The 22,242-nt window shown below is 43.9% G+C and overlaps 1 long non-coding RNA gene across 4 annotated transcripts; it reads left to right on the forward strand.

The window, feature by feature from the left end:
• The first annotated feature begins 41 nt into the window (after positions 1–41).
• On the forward strand, positions 42–21,961 carry LOC116148622 (uncharacterized). Of its 4 annotated transcripts, none has more exons than XR_004132102.2 (4): positions 42–214; positions 3,513–3,655; positions 5,534–5,649; positions 20,864–21,961. It is a non-coding gene; the product is annotated as an uncharacterized LOC116148622 (long non-coding RNA). The 4 variants fall into 4 exon arrangements; XR_010377195.1 differs by lacking the exon at positions 20,864–21,961 and adding an exon at positions 7,064–8,703 and having other exon boundaries at positions 42–299; XR_004132101.2 differs by lacking the exon at positions 20,864–21,961 and adding an exon at positions 7,064–8,703 and having other exon boundaries at positions 44–214.
• The last annotated feature ends 281 nt before the right edge of the window (positions 21,962–22,242 follow it).

The following is a 22,242-nucleotide window of genomic DNA, read 5'->3' on the forward strand; positions in this document are numbered from 1 at the left end:
GCGCGCCGCTCGGGCGTCGGGGGCGGGACGCGCGGCGGACGGCGGCGGCGACGCGCCTGCGGAAGGCTGGGGAGGGGGCGCCGCGCAGGCCCACTCGGGGGCCCGGGCTCGGCGGGTGCTGCCCGCATCCCTCCGGGGCCGCGGGCGCCAGGGATGCGCAGGGCCGCGCCTCCTCCACACTCGAGGAATGAGCCGCTTTGAAACCGCAGCAGAGGTACCGTTGCAAAAAAAAAAAAAAAAGTTGTCTTCCTGCCAAACTACCTGAAGGCTACTGGAAGAGGGAGACGCGTGGGATCCAGGTGCGGCCGCGCTGGGAAGCACGCCCACACGCGCGCTCCGGCATCCTCAGAGGGTTTGGATGCCCGCGTGCCTGGGCCCGGGTACCGCCGCCCGGCCCCGCTTCACGGGGAGAAGGCGGCTGCCGGGCCCACCCCGCCCTTCCCTGCTGCAGAATACCGGGAAACGCTGGCAAAATGACTAGCTCTACTCTGCAGGGAGAATTACAGAGTAAAATCTTGAAATCAAGTTTGGATCAACAAATATCCAAACAGTGTTCAGTGCCTAATGTACACACTGGGCGCTCACTTCCATGTTAAGCATGCAAACATCTAAACCAGCGACTTTCCTAACCAAAAGTATATGTAAATTGGAATTTTCCTTCATAAAAGAACGAGAAGTATGACCCTAATTTATGTTCATGATACATTTTCATAATGAAATTACAAGTCAATTGTCTCACAATGTTTCTACCTAAATAAGGTCTCATAATTAAATGAGAAATGGCTTCTCTGAGAAATTTTGCAATGGAGCCATAAAGATGACTAACCCTGATGGACCTTTCTGAGCCTGCTCAAAAATTTAAAAGACAGAATTTAATGAGCATTTTTTCGTGTTTTTCTAACTCCATGCAATGACATTAGAAGCACTCTGCGTCTTAAGTGGTGAAACTTTAATACCGTCAAGTATAGTTAGGTGTTAAAACACTGAACATCCAAAAACTTAAGGCACTAGTAAAATATTAGTCAATGCCTATGAGAAATGAGGCTGTCCCTTTACTCAGATGTCAGTGTTTAATGGTGAGCTGGGATGCATATAAGCTACTCCAAGCGTGAAGGGCAGCGGGACACTCATATGAAAAGCCAACTTTGTTCCTCAGTTATCAAGATAAGAAACCTGTCACTTCTCTCATTCACTCTGTCAGCCTTGAGGTACTCCAAGCAGACTTACCTGTGTGTTGTGCACCCCATACATCAGGAAGATGGAGAGGCCCTGTAGAATAAAGTGGAGGGGAAAAGCTGTTAACGCTAATCATTTCAGCAGTAGAAACACCTGAAATAAACTTTCCTGGGAACAGACAAAAGAAGACACACTTCATCAAGGTCAATTTATTTTTCTATTTTTCAGCATTAGAAGCTGCACCTTGAGCATTTATAAGATAACATACCAGCACATTACATATAAGTGGTTGTGTTATTGCATTCTTTAGAAATAAAAACTAAAAATACCACCCCGGGTACATAAAATATTAATTAGGAAAATCACTATGCCTGTCTCTGAAAGATGCCTGGGTCGTGAAAACACTGAACTCAGAGAGCTGTCATCAAAGGAACCACAGAAACAGCACTAAGCATCAGTATTTCTCAGCGATGTTTTAGACCACAGCAACCAGAATGTATTTGTTAACAGTCTTCAGTGGGGTAGGAAAAAATTTTTAATATAAAAATATACAGGAGCCAAAAGGATAAACTATGAATAGTTTTTAAACAGTATTTAAAATGCTGCTTCAAGTTAAGATAAAATTTCATGTTATCAGCTGTTGTGAAATTGCACACATTTTTATTGTATCTTATGTAAAAGTTCCAAAGACCTGCTACTTGTTAGTTCTTAGCGTTAGAGAATACGTAATTGTAAAATATAAATCAAATCTCTCTTAAATCTAAAATCTTAAGTTTTTTAAGTAAATAAAACTGACATAGTTTGAACTTCTTAGAGAGAATAGGGAGCAAGAAATTTCTCGTGTGTTTTTGCCTTACAGAGGAAATAAATATACTGTTAGGTACTAATAAACCAAATATGAAATAGAGGAATGGACCAAAATCTGAAAGGATTCACATAATTAAGTAATGTGGCCTTGTCAAAGGGAAAATACTACAGGAAAATTTAAATATTTTACCTCTGAATACTTACATCTTACAGATTATAGAAACGATCTTAGAACAAAGAGACCAAATAAAACAGAAATGAGTTTTGCTCTTGTTAATTTCTTTTTTTTTAATAGACTCTATTTTTAAAGAACACTTTTAGGTTTGCAGAAAAATTGAGAAGATGGTACCGAGAGTTTGCATATATCTGCACCGAGTTTCCTCTAGTATCAACATTTTTCATTGGTATGGTGTTTTTTACAATCAGTCTTACTAGTTTTCACTACTATGATCTATGTAATTTCAGAAACTAAAACTTTGTAGTACATATATTTGTACTAATAAGAAAGATTAAGAAAGAATTTTGAACAATGAAAAATTTCCATTTGGGCCATAAACTTTTAAAAATTCAATGATGGAGTTTTTTCTCTGTGTGTGTGTGTTTTTCCAAAGCTAAGTATCAACACTCAACTCCATCTCTCAAGCAGCCTTCTTCACGAGTGCAGAGTGGTTCAGGCTGCTTAGATCACACTCATTTGGTAGGCTATTTTCCTGCATTCTAGATCATTCAGGAAAAAAATACTTCTTTCTCTGATTTATGAAAAACTATAAGCTAATTAACAACCCTTCTTCCCTTGGTAACTGTCAATTCTTTGTTTCATGTTGTGCTGTATAGTTGTAAAGTTAAGAGTAGGTCATTCGAACTTGAATTCTGTGAGAGGAATATTTTGCTTTGTGCAATGGATGAGTTCTTTCTTTTTTTAAGAATTTATTGCTAATATTTTATAATGTTTGCTTACTTGCCTTTCTGTCAATTTGCCCGTCCCTCTGTTACCCATCAGCCCATCTTCCTTTTTGATGCATTTCAAAGTAAGTTGCAGAAATCAGTGTACTTTCCCTAAATTCAATACTGTTTATGGTTATAGTTGGGCTCTTAACTTGGTACAATTTCCTGTACATTAAACAACATGCACTTTGGTTTCTGTATATTAAGAAATTCAGCTGTTTGCATGAAACCCATATGATGGTTTGAACATCAAATAGACCTTCTATAATGTGTGTAATTACTCCTTTAATTTATCTATTTTGTAAATTCGATTTTGTCTAAAACAGTACAAAAAAATAAGTCAAAAAGGTCCCCATGTCTTGGTAAAGTGAGGAGACTGTGGAATACAACCCGATGTTTGTATTTATTGCACATCTGTGTTACTTGTTATACAGTTAAATTTGAATATAGTTAACCCTTTAATTAATGTAAAGTGATTGCCAACAAAAATCTCCCTTTTGAAAAAAGGATTTAGACTGAAAAGGGATTTTTAAATAAAGGCAGCTGGAATCTCAAAAGTTTTTTCTCTTCTTTTTCTTCAACAGAAGCACTCTTAAGAGTGTGATGAGGAAGCCCCAGAATGAAGGCTTCCCACACCCAGAAAAGTCTGAAACTCCACACGCTCCAAGGCACCCTGCCTTTCTCTCTCTCGGGCTGCCTCCCTGATGCCGCCACAGCCCGCTGACAGGTACACCTTCGGCAAGATAATTAATTAATTGAATTGTATGCTTCACACACGACCTCTTTCCCCACTGATTTCACCAGCTGGTGAACGTCATGATAGTTTAGCTCTAACTGCAGAACTTCATAAACCCTCCCCTGCTGGATAAACACCCCATTTTCTCTGTTTTCCAATGAGAAGAATGAAGTCAGAAACAGCTGAACATAAAAATCTTAAGTCATAAGTATGCGCCACTTTTAAACCCCTGCAGAGAACACCTTTAAGGACAGCTGGAAGGAAACCAACTGCCAAACTCCAACTGGCACTGAGCTCTCTGGACTCCCCGCACCAGCGTTCCGTCCTGCCAGGGCACGAGCTGGAAGTCTGCCGTGTCTCTGAAGTGAATGCCCCCTCACGTCAGTTAGGAAGTTTCTGCCGTTGCATCCACAGACAGACCCCTCCGTCATGTATTTGGAGTACCTATCAAGGCACCAGTTTCTCAGTATTTTAGTCACAGTGGGAAGCACCCCGTGTGTAGCAGCTGGATTCCTGTCGCACGTGCGCGTTGTACAGGCAGGAGCCTTGAGGCGGGAAGGAACACTGGGAGGTGACATCTGATACTGTACAGGGAGTTAGAAATGGAAACTTAAGGGAAGAGGGCGGGAATCTCACTCTGTTACTTCATTCTCATTTATCTATGAAACATTAAAAACTGAGGCAGCTCCGTAAATATTGTCACTGTTAACAGAAGTCCGCCGAGCCGTACCTGCTGATAGACTCGGGGGCTGACGTCTAGTCCTTAATTTTTATATTGATCTGTACTTTCAGAGTGCACTTCTCAACTGCTACAAAATAATCTTCTTTTAAGTGCTAAAATGTTCTTTCCTGGTGACACAAAGAACAGGAAAGGTGCCACCAGACACGGTATATTGCCTCCTCAGGAGTCTGAATAAGATTAACAATGCTAATGGATGTCTAGCTGGCTCGGAGCACTTTCGTTTACATAGTTCCATTTGTTCCCCTGCAGTCCTGCGGTGGGCGGCGTGACTATTACTAGCTTTATTTTATAGATGGGGATTTTGAGGCTTGCTCCCGAGTGCCACAGGGCTGACAAGTTGGCAGAGCCCAGGACCCGTGTTCTGACCCCTCACGTCAGGCCTTTTCACATACGTTGCCGTAAATAGACCCCTTCACAGCTCTTAAGTCACTGGCTTCAACAGAATGCAATTGGTCAGATCGTGCAGAGCTGAGGCTGGTTGAAAGCACGTTGCGGTGCGATTAGCTCAAGGTTAGGGACTCAGTATCCCGTGATGCCCCTCTGCCGGCCTGAGCCGGCCTAGCAAGGAAGCCGGGCAGCCAGCCTCGCAGCCGTGCTTCTCAGCTGCTGTACGCCATGCTCCAGCTCTGTACTTCCTAGCAAATTCTCACTCAGTGATGTAGGCTTGCTCGTTGCCGGGAAACGTGTCTTTTCCCATCAGAAGGCTGCTAGGTAACCACCTAGTCGAATAGCCTTATCATTATCAGTATCTGCTGAACTTGGGGTATATGACGCTACACTGTGTGCTTCTATTTATTTATAAATCATGCTCCAACCTACCTTCTAGAAACACTTCCCGTTTGGGGGACGAAATCCCATAGAAAGGAAGCATCAGGGGACAGTGGCATGTAGGGTCCAGGTTGCTCGTGTCAGCACTGCCTGCGGGAGCCGGCAGGGACCTGGACACAGCCCGCATGCCCTCCGGCCCAGGAACGGCTGAACGCACTGTGGTACCCTCACCCCCAGGATATCAGGCAGCTGAAGGAATGGGTTAGAGCTGTGTTTATCAGCCTGGAGAGACGTCCATGTGTGGTTCAATGGGAAAAGCAAGAAAAAAAGACGTGGGTTATGTATTCTCATTTTTGCAGAACGGGCGACAAAAACCTTCCCTTCCTCCTCCTGCAGCAGAACCGATTAAACAAGAGAAAAGGTGGAAAGATTCACACCAAACTGTCATCACTGCGAAGGATGGGAGGGAGAGGAGGTAAGTCAGAGACAGGTGGGACAGAGGCTAACAGGCACAGGGAGGGCAGGGCATAGCTCAGTGTTAGAGTGTGCCCTTAGCAGGCACGAGGCCCTGGGTTCAATCCCCAGTCCCTCCATTAGAAAATAAATAAATAAACCTAATTACTTCCCCCCTCCAAAAAAATAAAAACCCACAAAAACAGGCATGATCTTATCAACAAATTCTGTGGAGCATATTATTAGAAATATAGCAATATCTGCACATCGATAAGGATCTAAGCCTAAGCTCGACAAATGAAACATTGATTTGATTTGAGGATAAGATTGTGACGGCTTTTTCTTCCTATTTTTTTCTAATTGAAGTCTAGTCAGTTTACAATGTTGTGTCAGTCTCTGGTGCACAGCATCATGTCCCAGTCATGCAAATACAGACAGATATTCATTTTCATATTCTTTTTCATTAAAGGTTATTACAAGATACTGAATATAGTTCCCTGTGCCGGACAGGAGAAAATTTTTGTCCGTTTTTGTACATAGTAGTTAATATTTGCTTATTCCTATTACTTTAACATAAAGATGAAAACAAATATGAACCAAAAAAGATGTTAATGGGGTTATTTTAAATGAGTGAGTTTATATTTTTAAAATAAATGTATATTCATTGTGATTTGTGGACTAGAAGAAACATCAGTTTATACGACAGAACAAATAACTGCTTTTGCCAGGAGGAGGGTGGACCATGGAAGGGGAGCCAGTGTCTAGTAAGGACGGCCTCTTTTGTGTTATGCATTTGGTTTGATACTTTTCTGAAGATCTGATTCTTGAAGGGCCAGGAAGGGTGATCAGGGAGGCAGCTGGGAGAGACTGAAAAGCTTGGTGGGGTGAGAGTGCAGAGGTGTCCAGGGACCTGCCCGGAGCTCCGAGTGGCTGGAGCAGGTGGTCTCCAGGGGAGGGAGGGGAAGCTGGTGAGACCAGGGAGGGACAGGACCCGATCGGCAACGGCCATGCACATCGCGTCGAGGAGTTCAGCTAATCTCCAGGGAAAGGGGGCTCCTTAAAGAGTTCTAATCAGTAAAGTGATGTCATGAGTTTTTTGTTTCATTGTTTTGTTTCTAATGAACTCTAGTAGCAGTCAGGGAGAAGGGCTGACACAGATTAGAGGCAGGGCAACCAGTTAGGACTGAGAGAGCCAGGACCAAGGAAGTGGTGGTGAGGACTCCGAGGTGCTTGGGAGGTACCGTCAAACGCACGTGACGCTGACTGGGCGTGGGGGAGCAGGGGAGAGCTGAGTTACAGGTGATGCTCAGATTTCTGGCTTCAGTCATGGGGGAGCGGATGGTACCATTTCCTAAGCTAGAGAGTTAAATGGAAAAAAAATGTACGTTTGTTGGGGGAAATAATGAATTTATTATTCTGTATGTGTTGAATGTGAGTGTGGTCTGGAGCGACTGGACACAGAAGTGCAAGCCTCAGGAAGGATGTCTGGGACAGAGGCTGACTTGGGAGTCATCGGAGCACAGGCAGAAGCAGACCGTCCACTGGCTGAACGTGCCGGCACGTCAGCAGCGGCAGCGGCTTTGGGCGCTTCCTGGGACGGACCATCTCTGCTCAGAGAGGAGCCAAAAGGAAAGAACCCATGAAGGAGGAGTCAGAGAGGTTCAAAGAGGGTGTTTTCATGGAAGCCAAGGAGAGAGAGTTCCAAGGAGGAAGAAATGACTAGCGGCAAACACGGGTTAAAGGGCTCCAGTCCTCGTCCGCCGCTGACAAGCTGTGTGAGGGTGGGCAGGGTGCTCCACGTCTCTGTTCCTCACTTTCACCATGTGTGAAAGGCGCACAGCGTCGCAGCTGCCTCACAGGACTGTTGTGGGGATGAAATGAGCTAAGAGTGCTTAGCACAGATCCTGGCACACGGGAGAGGTGATTGCTGGTGAGTGTTTGACCCGTTGTCATGGGAAGATCAAGTAAGACGACCTGAAACGCCTTTGGATTCGGGAGTGATTTGTCATCCCATTAGTATCTGAGTCCCTTCTGTATGTCAGGCAAGGAGGACAGAGTCATGAACGAATTTGCCCTCAGTGGAACTGAAGTGCCTCCAAATAGCATGTGTTGAATGCGGAGTGTGTGTGCCATTCTCGTCACCTGACAAGCATTACCCCACTCGTTCCTCACAGTCACCCTAGGATGCAGGTGCACAGTTACACCCATTTTGCAGATGGGAACAATGAGTAGCACAGGGGGCTGGGCACAGCTTCCGGGGCCGGGAGGTGGCAGAGGCAGGCTGTGCACTGAGCTGGCCTGGCTCTGGGGAACGCCTCCTGCACCTGTGCCTCGTGCTTTCTCCAGGTGGCTGTGGGTGACCTCAGACATAGTGGCTGTGGAAGCAACGGGGCGGGGAGCGGGGGCAGGGGGTGGACCTTATCCAGACCGCGGCAAGATGAGCACTGAATGGAGAGCTTGTTAATCGAGAAAGATTGAAAGCATTTCCACAGAGAAGCAAAGTAACAAGGTCCAGGCATGTGGATTTGTTTTATCTGTATGGCAGAGTGAGAATAAACACCAAAGGATGGGCTAGTAAGAGTGATCTCTGGTCAGGTCTGCCTCAGATACCTGTTCCTTTGCAATGAGCTGAATGGCAGTTCAAGACCAAGGTGTCTAGTGAACGCTTGAAGGATGTATGTTTGGTGCTGTTTATTGAAGCAAGGTCAATACACTTTATTTTTTCTTTTCTGTTAGAGGAGGTACTAGGGCTTGAACTCAGGACCTTGTGCATGCTAAGCATGCACTCTAGCACTGAGCTATACGCCCTACCCCAGTGATTTAAATATCAGATCCACATGTGACAGAATCGCAATTTACTACAAAATTCAAAGAAGATGAAATGTATTCTCAACCGAATTTGAGATCACTAAAGGTTGCCGAGGAGAGATCAGAATGTTTTGGTAAATGTAAAAAAATCTGAAGAGCTGTCTGACCTTTTCTTGGTCTGGTTCTGAATTAGTAAGTAGGTCCCAGGAATCTGCACTGTTAGCACACACCTCAGTCGTTCTGATGCACAATAAACTTTAAGAATTCATTCCAGCTCCACAGTGCACTACGTCTGCGACTTAGGGTGAATGACTCCTTCTCTCTGTGCTTCAATTACTTCATTGTAAGTGGCGATAACAGTGTACCTACCCTGGAGGTTTGTTAAGGGAATCAAATGAGCTAAATGTTTAGCTCACGTCTAGCTCAAAATAAGCATTCTGTACATACTTGTTACGTAAAATAAATCACTTTTTTTAAGGCATAGCTGATTTACAATATTGTATTCGTTTCAGGCGTACAACATTGTGATTCAAAATGTTTATAGATTATACTCCATTGGTAGTTATAACCTATTGGCTGTATTCCTTGGACAAATATCCTTGCAGGTTATTTACTTTGTACATAGTAGGTGGTGCTTTAAGGGATAATTAGCAAATATGAGAGTCTGTTTAACTTTAGGGAGGATGGAGTCTGCCTTGTTTGAAGACCAAATGAATTCTATCTTGTGATGATTTTCAGATGTTACAACCAAAAGGCTGTAGGGAGTAAGCAAATTAGGAAGAATTTCAGGGCAGAATTTAAAGAATTTTGGCAACAAAAATTTTCTTCTAAAGCTTTTTTGAAGTTGAGAGGACTGGCCAGATATGGTAGAAAATATACCATATGTGCAGGTTACCATTTTACAGATCTGTGCTACAGGGTCTTCAAAATTTTGTTTAAATACTATGTAAGTCAGGACCCTCTTGGTCGCAAATAACAGAAACCCAACTCAAGCCACATGAAACACATAAAAGGGGAGGAGGTTTATTGAAAGGATGCTGGGGCAGCTATCAGAATTGAGTAAATAGTTGAATATTTAAATTTCAGGAATGCGAAGAATTCTCTGTCTGCCTGCCTCTCAGCTTCTCCCAGATCATCTTCCTCTGGTGGGAGACGCTGTGCCCGACAGGTCCAGGCTCCGATTCCTACAGCTCCACACACAGGGGGCAAATGGCTTTTCTGCCTTAACCCATCAGAGAGGGTTCTGGCCCGTTTGTGTCACATGTCCCTCGGTGGCCCAATCCCAGTGGTCAAGGATGGGCTGCTGTGATTGGCTCGCGCTGGTTTACAGGCCTGTCCCTTACCCAGTCCTGTGGCCAGAAAAGCAAGACTGCAGAAGAAGAGGACCTCTTCCATTCAGACCCCTGGGCCGGAGCCAGGAGGGAGGGGGTCGGTCAGAAATAGTCACCGGCTGCCCCGCACAGGGTTTACTGCAGACACGGCCGCTCGCCCCAGGGCTGACAGCTCAGTGGGAGAGCAGAATACGCCTGCCTCTGTGCAGGAAGTGCAGGAGCACGGGTGCGTGTGCACTGTGGAGTCAGGGACGTGCCAAGTCGAGTGTCCGAGGGTCCCTGGTGAAGTGGGAGTCTGAGTCCTGTGAGAGGAGGGACTGTCATGGTGACCCACGAGGGGTCTCGTGCCAAGAGACAAAGATTATGTGAAAAAACCTCCTTGGATGGAAAATCCTGATTAGAGTCTTTGTAGTTTTCCGTTAAGTCCAAAGTAGTTATTTACTCTGGAAAAACGGCAGAGTCACTAAAGGAATTCTAACAATTAAATCACTGGGGAAGCTAATAATGTAAAGATGTATATGAATAATTAGAAGGGGGTGGGGGAGACAAGCAGAGAACCACATGAGGAAGACACCGGGAAATCCCAGTGTTTCCCGGAATGCAGACAAGTCTTGTCAGTGAGGACAGGCGAGCAAAAAGCCTGAACGTGTTCTTCAGAAAAAAAGCTCTAAAGGTTATTGACCAGACACAGGGAACCAAAGCAAAATCAGTGCCAAGGGAATGGGACTTTTAAACTTGAGGGGGAAACAGCAAAGGAAGGTTTGCAACAATGTGGATGGTGGGGGCATTGTGTGGACACAGAAGAGAGCTTCGCCAGACTATTTTGCTGGAAAAGTACATGAGGGGATGGAGGGAAAGAAAGAAATAGAGAGGACTGGTGTTCCAACAAAGCATGTAACTCTTTGATGGAACAGACGTTGCAAAACAACCCACATTATAATTACAAAAGCGAATGAGAACCCCTGGCTGCTCTCTTATGTGCACGCTCAGCTTTCTCTGTGATGAAGTTAGCAGCCCCAGTTACAGAGCTCCCTGACACTCTAGCCAATTCAGTCCTGTTAGCATTTTAATATGCCCTAATTCGGGACATTGATCTCGACCAGCAGAATGGAGTTTTACAGAAGGTGCTCTTTGGTGTCTGGATTAACCGGAACGTCAGCGACATGAGATGGGACGTTCACAGACTTGTGTACACTTTTACTATAACTTTTCTGCCAAGTTTTCAAACAAGCAGCTTCCATGCATGTCTTCCCCCCCAGGGTCTGTGCTCCCTCAGGACGCAGACTTCTTACTCGCTTTTGTAATCTCAGTGGCACATAGCAGGTCCTCAAAAGGGACCATTAAATGACAGAAATAAAGGCTGTAAGAGTAAGTGACTTACCCAATTTGGTTTTTTTTTTTTTAACATTTTTTTATTGATTTATAATCATTTTACAATGTTGTGTCAAATTCCAGTGTAGAACACAATTTTTCAGTTATACATGAACATACATATATTCATTGTCACAATTTTTTCTCTGTGAGCCACCACAAGATCTTGTGTACATTTCCCTGTGCTATACAGTATAATCTTGTTTATCTATTCTACAATTTTGAAATCCCGTCTATCCCTTCCCACCCTCTGCCTCCTTGGCAACCACAAGTTTGTGTTCTATGCCTATGAGTCTGTTTCTGTTTTGTATTTATGCTTTGTTTTTTTGTTTTTGTTTTTGTTTTTGTTTTAGATTCCACATATGAGCGATCTCATATGGTATTTTTCTTTCTCTTTCTGGCTTACTTCACTTAGAATGACATTCTCCAGGAGCATCCATGTTGCTGCAAATGGCGTTATGCTGTCGATTTTTATGGCTGAGTAGTATTCCATTGTATAAAGATAACGCATCTTCTTTATCCCATTATCTGTTGATGGACATTCAGGCTGTTTCCAGCACTATTGTAAATAGTGCTGCTATGAACATTGGGGTGCAGGTGTCATCCAGAAGTAGGGCTCCTTCTGGATATAAGCCCAGGAGTGGGATTCCTGGGTCGTATGGTGACTTACCCAATTCGTATTGCTGGTTGGCAGTAAAGCGAAATCTGGGACCCAGACCCCCTTGTCTCCTAGATTCAGCACCATGCCTGTATCCTGATTGTTTTATAAAGAATTCCCTTAGCGGGGTAAGGTATAGCCTAGTGACAAAGCTTAGCATGCATAAGGTCCTGGGTTCAATCCCCAGTGCCTCCATTAAAAAATTAATTAATTTTTTTTAAAAAGCTAATCACCCCCCCAAAAAAACCCCCAAAAAGAGTCTAAGCATAAGGCTATCAGTAAACAGAAAAGAAAAAAGAGTTCCCTTAGGTCTCAGTCCCAATACCGGGTGAACTGCCCTTCTGTGCTGAACTTGCTTTTCATTGTAAGGAAAGTGTGACTCAAAATTAATTTGCTTTGGCTGCTGGATGCTCAGAATCAAATGTGCGGCCTGCCTTTGGCACCTTTTCCCTTTGTCCTAGTTTCTGAGTCTCTCTGTAAACTCTCTCAGGCTCTCTTTGGAAAAGGTGGGAAACAAATGTAGACGCGGCAAATATTTAAAGCTGAGCACATTACTGTGGTTAAAAATGACTGCATCTTGACTCCGTATTTATAATGACCTATTTTCTGTTTTGTAGCTTTGATGTGAATTTCTCAAGCTATGTAGTTATTTCTTGAAAATTAATATAAAATTCAAAACTCCTGTATTACTCAAGGAAAGAATTACCTGTCAGGAAAAGCCTTCACTGAGGAGAGGAGTGGTTAAGCAAACTGTGGTCTATTGATATATGATAGATTGATCTCAGCACAGGTGTATTGATATGGTGGAACTTTTGCAGGCACTAAAAATAATTTTAATGAAAAGTTTTTAATCATGTGAGAAACTACTCAAGATACATGAGTGAAGAAAAACAGGATAAAAATGCGTTCTCTCAGCTATGGAAAAGAAAACGCATCTAAAGAGAAAGGGAGGGACTATGGCAAAGTATTAATATGATTACTTTGAGTTGTAGGATCACAGGTAATTTTTGCTTTCTGTGTACTACCATATATTTTTCAAAATTTCTGTTTTTCTTATTATCAGAAATATCTTTTTTCTTTTTTAAATTTTTCTTGGGGGAAGAGGCAGTTAGGTTTATTTATTTGTTTATTTATTTACTTTAATGGAGGTACTAGGGGTTGAACCCAGGACCTTGTGTGTGCTAGGCAGGCACTCTACCACTGAGCTATACCCTCCCCCTCTCAGAAATATCTTTTCTAATAATAGATTTTAAAAGATTTTTAATAGTATGGGACAATAAATATTTTAGGCTGTTAAATGACAAAAATCTGCATATAAATTTGTATCTCAGTATAATCACAATGATACAATAATACACATAGAAAAACTGGGCAGAAATATAGCTAGATGTTTCTATTATGTGGTAAAATTTAAGGAAATGTCCTTTTCCTGAATTTTTTTTTCTTTCCTTGTCTTGTTTCGCCAGTAGGCTTGTGTTCCTTTTAAAATCAGAACTGCCCCTTTAAATAATATAAAAATGGCCCCATGAACATTAAAAACCTAATGAATCTGAGATACCTAGAGTGACTGCCCCGCTAATGATTTGTAGACTATGTCTGTTACAAATCCAATGTCACTAGACATTTCCAGGAAAGAATCCTTGCAAAAGTAGCTTAACATTTTAGCAGAAACTCGCAACCTGCTAAGTTTCCCAGAACCTCCCAGAAGATCAGAGCTCACGACGTTGTCCACACTTCCTGCTGTGTCTGGAAGATAATGACATGGACCATCGAAGGAGGACGGGGATTGTGCTACTGTGCCGTCTGGAGACAGAACGTGGAGGAGACGAGTTGTTGATAATAAACCCAGAGAAGGCAGCAGTCACCTCTTTCATGAAATTCGGGTAAATTGTTCCAGGCAAACAAATTCACTGAGTAATTGCCACGGTCTGTTGAAAATTTCGAAAAACAAAGAAAACCTAAAAGTATTGGCACGTTGAATCAAATCATATCGTCTGCCAAAGCCAGCTGTGGTCCTGGGAACACACACCACTTGGACTTGGAGTATATCGTTCAGTAGATTCTCAGGCCAAGGTGCTGAGCGGGCCCGAGGTAGCCTTCAGGCTGGACTCCACCAGGCAGGACCTACGCTCCTCAAACAAGCAGCGTTATGCACGTACCGTGAACGTGTTTTGCTGATGCCTGGAGATTTCTAGTCTCCAGACCTGCCCATCAGGGGCTCCTCCATGACGCATACAGTGCAAAATCTGGTGGCGTATTATACATAAACCAAAAAGAAAACAAATTTTTGAAGGAAGGAATACGTATGAAATTTAAAAAAATCAGCAATAAGGTGGCCCAAGTCCAGACTGTTTGGAAACGCCCCCGTAAACCTCGCCCTGGTCCTGGTGTCTCTAGGAGCCAGAACGCCCGAGGCCGGCCCGTGCAAGTTCCCTGTTCCAGCTCCTGGCAATTTCCTCATTGTAGACATTTTCATAGTACTGTGTACTTTGTAAATTACGTCTTTGTTGTTCATTAAAAGATTTTTTTGTTGTTTTGAGGGGTTTTTTTGCTTGCTTTTTTTTTAGGTGGGGGGTGGTGATTAGGTTTATGTATTTAATGGAGGTACTGGAGATTGAACCCAGGACCTCGTGCATGCCAGGCGTGTGCTCTGCCACTGAGCTGGACCCTCCCCCTTTCTTTTACACTTGAAGTTATCATCTTCACTTACTTTATATGGCCGACCAAAAACTAATGGGTGAATTTCTTACAGAAGATAGTATATAATTACAAATTCCTAAGATGGACTTACAACCTCATCTAACCCATCTTTAAAAGGTGGAACTAAGTCTACCATTTCTGCCAAGTGTCTTGAATTTTTCCCTAAACACATCTTTGGGCGCAACCTCAAATCTTGTGAGAAAATTAAGGAGCTTTCAAGAGCAGTGGTTCCCTGATAGCTTGCATCCCGTTTTCCTTCACCGGGAAGAGCTGACGGTCGTGTGAATCTCTGCGGCACGACCAGACGTCCGGTCCTCGGCTCTATAAACAGTGACTCGCCTGCCCCTGAGTGCTGGACTGTTCACGATCGCTTTTCAGATCTTGTGGTGTAACGCCACTGCTGAAATCGGGGAAAGAACCTTCGTTCCTAAAGAGTATAAGGCTTCGTGGTAGGGTGCTCGTTTTCTGTTTGCTTTCTAGTCAAATGAAATAACAGCTGATCTATGAACTGAATCAGCTTTGGCCGCTCAGCTGGCGGCCTGGACAGCTCTCTCCCACCCGGGTAGAAGGCGTTCTTGACTTTTTCCCGCTGTGGACTCCTGGCAATTTTGTGAAGTTCATGGTCCCTTCCCAGAACAGTGTTTTTACATATGATACAATCACATTAAACTATCTAAAAAAACCCTCACTGACTTTGTAGTGCAGGAAGCAGCCACGTGGCGTAGAGTACATTGCCAGGAGCGCTGTGTCTGGGGTGACAGCTTTAACATTAAAGCAGCCGTAAGACGGGGATGGAATGACGCTCAGACCCTTGGGAGCGCCTTTGTGGCTGACTTCTTGAGAGCTCTGTTAGGGCTGCTTCTTCAGGCCGAAGTGATGGCTTCTGTGTGACCGCAGCAAGGTTCTGGGCTCCCAGATCCAGCTCTGAAAACATCCAGAAGCATTCTTGCGTGTGCACCGCCCCCGCATCCGTGTGCAAGGGTGCTGACACACAGCCTGCAGCAGCACAGAGGTTCTGGGTGTGACACAGGAAAGACGGCTCTGCCTTACGTGTTTGGCACCGGAGCCCTTTGGCAGCCCTTCCGTCAACAACCCAGAGTACCTGCTCTCCGAGCACCTGACAGGGTTTCAGGCATCCGCTGACTGCAGCCCAGCACTCCCCAGAGGCCTCTCTGAGACACCTGATATTTGTGGGAGATGGTATCTGGGATGTCTGTCAACTGTTCCTAGATTCTCTGAGTGCTGTTTCTGCATGAACTCACGTCCTCAGAAAGCAGCAAACTCAAATCGTAGTAGCATGGTTCCCTTCTGCGAGGAATGACACTGTCTGTGTTAACTTTTAAATTTAATTTTTGCTCTTTTCAAAGTTATATGTGCAGGTGGCTTATCGAGTCCAATGGTTCTGCAAGACCTGTAATACCAGACGTTGACCTCCACCTCTTAATTTCCCATTCCCTAGAAGTGACTGATTTTTTTACTCTTTTATCTGAGTGTGTTTGTATTCAACTCAATATGTCTAAATGGTATGCTTATATTGTTGCTTCCTAGTTTTCAGTTTTCACTCCATCTGTGGCCTTTCCACACTGGAAAATGTGACTTTGGCTCTGTTTAGCCCCGCTCAACTCAGTGGCCCCTCACTCTCCTTTCTCTGGGTTTACCCCTTCATTTTGTTGGAACACATCCTTCAGTAGCTTTCTGAGAGAGGGTGAGCGCGAGGCAAAGTTCAACCCCACGTATCTCAGCATGTCTCTGTTTTTCCCTCCTGTGCAGTAGGTAGTATGGAATTCTAGTTTGGAAGTGATTTTCCCTCAGAAGTTTGAAGGCAAATCAAGTCAGTTGTCTTCTACCTTCTAGGGCTGCTGTTGAGGACCTGAATGCCAGACTTGTACTGGACCCTTTTCGTGAAACCTACTTCGTTCTATATGTGGGCTTGTTCCTCATTATTCCCAGTGCTTGATGATTTTTTAAATTGATTTATTTTTAAACTTTATTTTATTTATTTATTTTTATTGAGGTGTAGCTGATCTGCAGTATTATGTTAGTTCCACATATTAATGATGTCCTTGGTGTAGGTGAAGACTCGTTCACTGAGTGGGGCATTGGAGGCCCTTTCAGTTTGAAAGCTCTTTTTTTCCTTCTCTTTAAAAGACTTTTTTTAAATTGAAGTATAGTTGATTTACAATATTGTGTTAGCTTCAAATGTACAGCAAAATGATTCAGTTATATACGTATATGTGTAGATGCTTTTCTGTTACAGGTTCTTACAAGATAAATTGTTTTCCTTTCAGAGTGTTGTCTACATTGTACGCAATGTCCGTGTAGGTGTATACGTATATTCTTGGCTGTGCTACACAGTAGGTCCTTGTTGGAAACGCTTATCTTCCATGCTTGGGAAATTTCCTTAAATTGTTTCTTTGATAATTTCCTTTTCTTCCTCTAATTTCTCCGCCCCCTCCCCCTTTAAACACTCTATTATTTGAAAATTGGATTTCCTGGATAGAATCATTAATTTTCTTTTTTTCTTCCCATTCCATTTTTTGATCTTTTTTTTCCTGCTTTTTCAGTATTTCTTCAACTTTATCTCCTTATCTTTTATTGAGGTTTTAATTTGCCACACCGTATTTTTTTTAATTTTCAAAAACTCTGTTTTGTTCTCTGAATTTTCTCTTTTCTTTTACCAGTATCCTATTCTCATTGCATGGGTACCAATGTTATTAATTATAAAATTTGGGGGTCTCTTTTTTTTTTAAGTTTTTTCTTCTGTATACTTAAGAGTAGGACACAAAAGTTGCCTGGAAGCTCTGTCCCAAGGGTTGGAGGCTTATCAACTGTCTGCTTCACCAAATCTTTGTCTGGTTGGGGTGTTTGACTGGCTTAAAATATTCTGTCACAAGCACTTTTCTAGATCGTTACAACTTCCTCAAAACAGCCATGTTTAAGGCTATAAGTTAGGGTATAAGTTAGTTTATTTCACTATTTCTCTAATTTACACATTTCACTTTATTTACAATTTTTTAAGGGTTTTTTTGAGGGGGTACTTAGGTTTATTCATTGATTTGTTTAACAGAGGTGCTGGGGACTGAACCCCGGACCTCGTGCATGCTGAGCACACACTGTCCCACTGAGCTGTACCCTCTGCCTGCACATCTCAGTTTGCACACTTTGTACTTCGGTTTGCTTGCTCTCTGCTTATTTTCTTCTGTGGGCAGTAGCTTCTCAGGAGGGAGGCTCTGACCAGTTAGCCAGCGGTGTGTTTTGAAGCAAACTCCCGGAAAGCAACTTAATGTCCCTCTTCCCTGCCCCACTAACAGATGGCCTGGGATTTCTAGTCAAACGAGTCCAGTTTGGTTTCAGATTCATCTTTTACAGGTTACTTAAGTTTTTAGGCTTAGTTCAGTGTGTGACTGTCCGTAAACACTCAAAAACTGGTAACTCTCATTACTGCCTTATTCCTCTGCACAGCATCCAACAGTTAATGAACATTTGATGAGGTGTGTTGCCTTTAAACTGAACGTCTTCGATTAAGACTGAGGTCTAGTTTTTCATACCTGTGTTGGACATTGAAATTTCTCCTTCTGTGAACTATCTGTTCAGGCCCTTTGTAAAACATTCCTACAAAGGCGCTTGAGGTCTTATTGATTTGTAAGAGCTCTTTACGTATAAATAACATTAACATAATTGTCCATCCAGCTCATTAGCTTAAAAGTCAGATCTTAAAAAATATTTTAAATATTACACTTATATCATAGCTTATAAAATATATATTATGAATATATTAATAATAGATTATATTTTATATTATATTAAAGTAAAACATATTTTAAATATATTTTAAAAAATAACTTTCGGGTTTTTTTCACCCTCTATTAAGCAAGGGACACGTGCTCATTTTAGACTGCCTGCCAGGTGATGCATAAATTAGAAATTAGAAAAAAGAATTTTTAAGTCATTTGTAGTTTTGCAACCTGGGGATAACCAGGGTTATTAGCCTGGTATATACTGTTCTGGTCTCTTTCTCATACCTGAATATACGTACATATTCTGTTTAAAAGGGAGAGGAGAGCATCCTGTACTTTCTGCTTCAGACCCTGCTGTTTCCACATAGTCTCACATCACAGACATATTTCATTGTCATTAAATTTAAGTTAGATTGCTTTTCTTTTAGAGCTTTGTCTACATTGTACGTAATGTATTAGTCAGCCTTCCTTCAATAGCTTGGAAAAATTTAGGGAAAAACCATCAAGAATGAACTTAAAAAACATTTCTAAGGAAACTAGTTAACTGATTTTGAAACAAGGAACCCTTGTTGGACAAACGTGAACTTACACAATGTTACTTGCTGTGAAACGTTCACATAAGCAGATCTGCAGAGCACTTGGGTTTCTCCCGGGAACGGTCATCCGTAAGCTTCAGCATTTGAGTTTGAGGGAACACAGAGCATGGCTCTGACAATGTTTGAACTGGATTCTGGAGGGCCTCCGTCAACACACGTGTCAGAAGTTGAATCAGCGTTGCCGAGTGAGCTAAGTGGGGAACTTGCTTCAGGGAAGTTGACCCAAAGAAACACACAGCGTCCAGTCCTGACGCCCACAGTGGGGCACTGGGCCCCCAGGCCAGGTGTGACCCAGCCGATTCTGCAGGTGACCACACTTCCTGGAGTGAACTATTCAGGAATTTGGAAGCCAACATTTATTTTAAACCTGTTGTCTTTTTCTTTTTTTTTTTTAGAGTTACTTTTATCTTGTTTGGTTTAGTTTGGTTTGGTTTTGTAAAGTGATCGTTTCAGTGTCTCCCAGGAGCTGAGGAAAGCAGGAGAGGGCCTAGCATGTATCATGTGTTGGACGTGTTACATCCTTCAGAGAAGGCAGCTGACTTGCCCAGGGCTGCAGGTTAGTAGATCACGGAGCCAGGAATTCAGACCCAGGGCCAAGAGCGTTTTCCGTCTCACGGAATGGGTTGAAACATAATGGGGCACCGTGCTTCTGTGAACTGCTGGGGTCTTTTTCATTCTTTTATTTATTATTTTTTTGCAGGGGTCGGGAGGAAATTAGGTTTATTTATCTTTAATGGAGGTGCTGGGGATCGAACCCAGGACCTCGTGCATGCTGGGCACGCACTTTACCACTGAGCTGTACCCTCCCCCTCCCCCGGGTCCTTTTTTAAGGGTAAAGACACGCTCAACATTCAGGAGCCCTGTACTCGGGGAGGAGAGGGTGACACCCAGTGACACTATGTCCCAGTTAGTTGTGACCACCCAGTTTCTGCCTCATCCCAGTGTTTCCCTGTACCACTGAACACAGGCTCTGGTCTTTGGTTTATAAAATCTCGTCAGCATCAGTATAGGTTATCCTGAATAACAGACGTAATGATAATGGCTCCTTTTTATAGTTCAGGACAGTAAACAAGGTTCAGAGGACAGGATCCCTGTGCAGAAAGACAAGGATGCCACTCTGCGGGGCTCTGGATAGGGGACAGACAAGCGCAGAAACGACTGCACAAAAGTCAGCTATTCCCGTAGAGAACTCCTCTTTGGGAGCTTGAAATGGAAGGGAGACAACACTGGGATTTAAGGGGTGAAAGTAACTGTCCCTCAGAGCAGACAGCTTTCCTCTGAGGCTCCCTTCTGTGGCCACCAGCATGGCTCGGGACCGCGGCGTCCACCCCATCTGGGGGAGAAACCTGAAAGCAGAAGTGACCCAGCTCCGGGAAGCAGCTGTTGGGGCGTCAGGGGAGCCCTGAGCCTCCAGCCGGCTTCTGGAGTGTTCATCACGGCCGGCGGTGTGCTCAGCTGGCGCCAGGCGTGGGGCCCAGCAGCGCTAAACTTCAGGCGCTCCTCGAGGAGTCAGCCAGCGGGGAGGGGAGACAGGAAGATGGGCACAAAGCACACAGGTTGTTGGGGGGAATCAGTCATTGTTCCACAGCGCCAGGACAAGCCAGGGACGGTTTCTGAAGGAGATGCCAGGCACTGTCCTGAGTCCCTTATGCAAGTTTCAAAGGATGACTAGGAGTTTGCAGAACTGCCTTCTGAAGAAAAACCCACTTTAAAAAACCACCTTTATTGTGGATGATTCCTGTACAGTAAACTGCGCGTACTTGCGATGAACAATTTGATGAGTTCTGATAGATGCACACCCATGAAACCAGCACCACGATCAGGAGAGCGCATGATTCCCATCACTCCCTGAGAGGTGCAGTTTTCAAATTCCCAGCTTACCCCTTCCCACATCCTCTACCCCCTGATGACATGACTTTGTTCTCTGTGTCTGTGAGTCTGTTTCTATTTGGTAGCCAAGCTCATTTGTGTCCCTTTTTTGATTCCACATATAAGCTGTATCATATGGTGTTCTTCTGTCTCTTTCTGGCTTTAGTTAGAATGACACTCCCATTGACACTCCGTTCTGCTGTAGTCGAAGTGAACAGAAAATGGGGTCAAGGAGGATGCGTCTTCACAGAGGAAAAACACGCCTTGAGTCTCAAAATTAGAAGTGAGCTTGGATGTCGTCGGGAACAATCCCCCAGCACCATCACTTCCGTGTCGGGGGTCGCCTGCCCGCCTGGAGCACTTAGAGCATGGGGACCTTTCCGCACCGGCTGCTTTGTGGGCAGCCCGCTCTGGTCTGTAGTGTGTCACAGGGCGGAACTCTGCCTCTGGGTGAACATCCCACTCCTTCGCCCTAGTTTTGCTCTTGGGGGCAACACAGAAGAACTCTGCTGTCTTCCATGGACAGCTCACGGAGACGTTGTCTCACGGAGGCGTGTGCCCTCTTGCATCTTTTTTCCAGGCTAATTGTTGGGTGTCCTCTTGACATTGAGCTGCGCCAGCGTCTCCCATCTCTGTCCTGGTTGGGCACGCCCTGGATTGTAGTGTCTCTGACTGTAGTGCAGACCTGGAGCTGAATCCGCAAGCGGCCGGACAAGCTCGCAGAGCCGTGGTCGGAGGGTTCTAACTCTGTTAACGTCGCCTAAAGTTGCTTTAGGATGTTAGCCGCAACAGCATCCCATGGGGTTCTGCACCGAGGCTGAGCTTGTGCGTGAGATGAACTAAAACCCCAGATGTGGTTCATGCAGACTGTCACTTTCCCCTCCCTCTCTTGTGTGCTTTATTTGGAAGATAGGAAATCAGGGCGTCACCTTCTTTGTTTTGGTACGTAGACCAGCTTTTTATGATTAAAAGTTTATAGTTTATTGCTTTTTAAAAAAATGTTTGTTCATTTTCAGGTGGTAAAAGTACAAAGAAAGTGAAAATCGCCCCAAATTCTTCTCTCTAGGAGAGAGTGCCTTCTATAGATGTATGCAAATTTATGTTTGTAATAGTATCAGAGAAGACAGTTATTTATCAGTCAGTTTACAGTTGCAATGGCGCTTATGTGTTGTCTTTTTTAAGTGTAGAAAGAGGTCTATGACATAATACATAAAAAAGAAAATTGCCGAACTGTATAATACCTCTTTTGTTAAATAAAGAAAGAAACTCCATGCATATTGATATGAATGTACGTTTTTTAGAATAGGGCCACGCTCAGTTCTGTTTTGCAGCATGCTGTTTCTCTTGCCCTGTGCGTCTTTGCAGGGGACAAACAGAGAACGGCAACATCATGTTTAATGATCCTGGAGGGTCCTGTTGTGTCTGTGATGCGGGTTTCCGGGTTGCACTCTTATGAGCAGGATGAGGATGAGCAGCTTCCCGTGCAGTCACCTCCTTCCCGTGCAGTCACCCCATCCCGTGCAGTTGCCCCCTCCCGTGCAGTCG

This window comes from Camelus dromedarius, chromosome 21 (assembly GCF_036321535.1).
Source record: "Camelus dromedarius isolate mCamDro1 chromosome 21, mCamDro1.pat, whole genome shotgun sequence".
NCBI lineage: Eukaryota > Metazoa > Chordata > Mammalia > Artiodactyla > Camelidae > Camelus > Camelus dromedarius.